Source organism: Haliotis cracherodii, unplaced genomic scaffold (assembly GCF_022045235.1).
Source record: "Haliotis cracherodii isolate W230 unplaced genomic scaffold, xgHalCrac1.p SCAF_1, whole genome shotgun sequence".
NCBI classification, from domain to species: domain Eukaryota; kingdom Metazoa; phylum Mollusca; class Gastropoda; order Lepetellida; family Haliotidae; genus Haliotis; species Haliotis cracherodii.
In genome coordinates, this window is record NW_027266264.1 from 76,457,096 (window position 1) to 76,460,562 (window position 3,467).

Below are 3,467 nucleotides of genomic sequence, written 5' to 3' on the forward strand. Positions count from 1 at the left end.
GAATGTCGCTCCAGAGTCACAATTCATCGGCATCATCAATATGCACATTATTTATTGTATCCGGTTTGAAATATGTCACATAAAATACAATCATCAAAACAATGTCTGGTTTTCATTCATAGTATAGTTGGGCTTTTTTGCATAAGAATACACTTGTTATTAAGTGAGTTGCATTGGTACAGTGACTTACGAATTGTCCAAATGAAAGAGAAACATGTTTACTCGTTTACTAGTATCAGCGAATGAATGGATGTGAGTGAGCGAGTGTTGTTTAACGCTGCATTCATCAATTGTCAAACTACAATCCGGCAGTTTCAAAATAATAGAGACACAGGTCCATGGGGCACGATGAACCACAATCCGTCCAGTCACACACAGAAACACACACACATATATTATCTGGTCCCCATTAGTCGGCGCTTACGACAAGCATAGGACACTGGATTCCTCTGAAAAATGCCCTTAATTCGCACGTGAAAGCTGATTGTACACAATATGAACTTCCGGGTTCTTATACTGTATATTGCTCAATGACATTGATCAGCTTTATAATAATGTTCACTTCCGTACATTCAATCCAACATGCACATAGTGGACTATGACTATCCCTGCTCAATTTCCGACCACAGGATACTCAGCACAGCAACAACAATTCTGCAGCGAATGGCACTTTCTGCAAATTATCCGTGTATACACTCAGCACTACTTCAAACACAGGTGTATTTACTAAAAGGCCTTGGTCGTTAATAATTACTGGCGGGGGGGGGGGGGGGGGGGGGGGGAGAGCATATTTAATAAGCATCCCAAATTTACACAATATCTTCCAATCATGGCTTGTACAGTCTTTACTGAATGCCACATCTTCTCTTCGAAAGCGGCTGCCCACACGATTATTTTTCATTCAGTATTCTGCAAACTTAACATGGTCAATGGGAAAGGTAAACGTTGAAATGATTGGCAAGAGTTATGTGTTTGTGATTGATGCCACGTGTGGGGCAGGATACGCTGACTTTTTCGCGAACTACCTTGGGATCATAACTAATTAACAGTGATTCACAAACACATGCTTTGATCGGGTCGGAATCGTCCAACGGACTATGCTATGGTTTTGTCACTTTTCTTACGTTCGCTCCTTTGTTCATGTCGTCGGACGGGCAAGGAGACATGAGGATATATTTCCAATTAGTGATGGGTAAAATAGTTCTATCAATCTAAGGAAGGAAGGAAGGAGGAAATCCAAAACTTTCAAACTCGGTGAATGCTTTGACACCCTGTGTTTCGCAAATATTGATGAACATACTTGTCCAAGCCCGAATAGCCGTCATGGATGAAGATCGGGGTCCTTTTTCAGCTATATACTGTAACAACACACTCTGTCAAGTAAGAAATCCAGAAAAATGCAATGGACGACATTCTTTGTAAAAGTAAGGATTATTATTACGCGTCGTGTCATTGGAAAGAAAATCTTGGGAAAGTTGTATACAACTTGACAGGTATTTAGTTGTGACACGAACGGACAGTCGCACCATTTAGAATTAGCTCCCCATACAGTCGTACTATTCCGTAGCTGCATAGTCAACCCATTCTGTAGTTTTTCTGATCATCCTAAAGTTATCCTTTTCCCGTATCCTCTTTACTTACCCACTCATTCACTGGCCATACTTTCCACAGCACATTGCTCTTTTTCAGTATCCAAAGACCCTTTCAGAGATTCGATGGTGTTTCATTTTATCCAATAATACATTTCTTCCAGGACGAAATGTGCATTTTACCGTCACACAGTATACCAACTATGAAATGCATGTTCCATTTGAAGATCACACTACGTCATGATGTACATTGAGATCTGTCAGTGAGCAGGGACAATTTCCACAGGTTATTTCCCCATGTTCTTAGAGGTGTGCGTGAAAAGTCACAGCTGACACATCAACATCAAATGTGCACACATTCTTCTTGATGACAGTAGTCATAGAGCATTAGGACATTAAAACTAATTATAGCTTGCAGTTATCATCCAGATTGTAAACTGTAAAGAAATGAATTGATAGAAAACATATAGGGCTTGGATGCCTGAATGAAAATGCCGAGTAGCATATTCGTTTGTCAATGTTGTTAATAAATGTTTGCCATAAGCTATGCATAAAACTTATGGCGACTCCTTGTTGTTTAATAATTTCACGAATGTTTTAGCAGAGGGCGTGCACAAACATGTATATATACATAGAGAGAAAAGATGATGACATCATTAGTAACTGTCCTCAGAATAGTTTTCTTTGTAGTATAAGTATGTTTTTGAGATTTATTTATGATTAGAAGCAGATGCGATGAAAGTCAGCGAATCATTATTTAAATGTCAGAGGTGAGATGAATATTAAATATAAGGATCAAATTATACACAAATAAATAAGTCTTGTGTACATTGATCAATCGGAAGGGGTGCTAACTGGGATTGTTCACCAGCCAATATATCAGCAAATATCGTCGTGGGCGCTTCTTAGAGCGGGGCTCTTATTACGTCGAAGTTTAACACTTACATTACCATATTTACTTCAAACTTTACTATGGGGGGGGGGGGGGGGGTCAAAATATGTGATTACCATTGCATCGTAGTGATTCTGAGACCGTTACTCGCACTACCCCTTCCACAGAACCTCCGGGCTTGACCACATCGATGATGGTTCTTTGAAATGGGTTCGTATTCCATACATCTCGGTGTTCAGGGAGATGGAAAATAGCCCAGGGTGAACGGGATAAGCCATCGACACCCTTGCAGCAGGGCCACATCACACATAGGCCTTTATAAACAAATACCAGAACAGAACGTGCACAAATGTCAAATATGAACTCAGCGTACCAAAATGCACAGTGCAACATTACGAGAACCGCGAACCTTCTACCGCTGTAAGGAGCTGAGAAAAGTTGCTCACCACAGAGTGCCGAAGCGATCGTAAAATCACATCCACAACTGGGATACAACGACATGCATCAACCAAGTGAGCGAGCCTGACCACCCGATTCCGTTAGTCGCCTCTTACGACTGGGTTTCATCACTTGATTGTCTGGTTTGTTTACAGGCTGATGTCGCATGGCAGGAGTACTGCTGTGCGGCTCAGGCAATAAATACTTACATTTCTATACAAATTGAATGAATGGCGGGTGCTGCCGGTAGGGCAGGTCATGCTTACCCGTTTCGCGAACACCTGGTGTCATCACTGATTTTCAGTGGGCCATTCATATTATTTCCACGGCTATTTGCCCTTTGCGCCAATGGAATCTGTTTCGGCAGAAAATCTAGGCTGGTTATTCTCTTGCATTACAACTTTATATTTATAATTTCTATATATAGACAGCTAGCTGGAGTAACTTTGTTATTAAGTGTTTGATTAAGAACCCCATTGGGATTCCAGCTTAACGTGTATGTCGTGTTATTCCCGTATACCCCAGTGGTAAGGGTCGGTTTCTAGGCT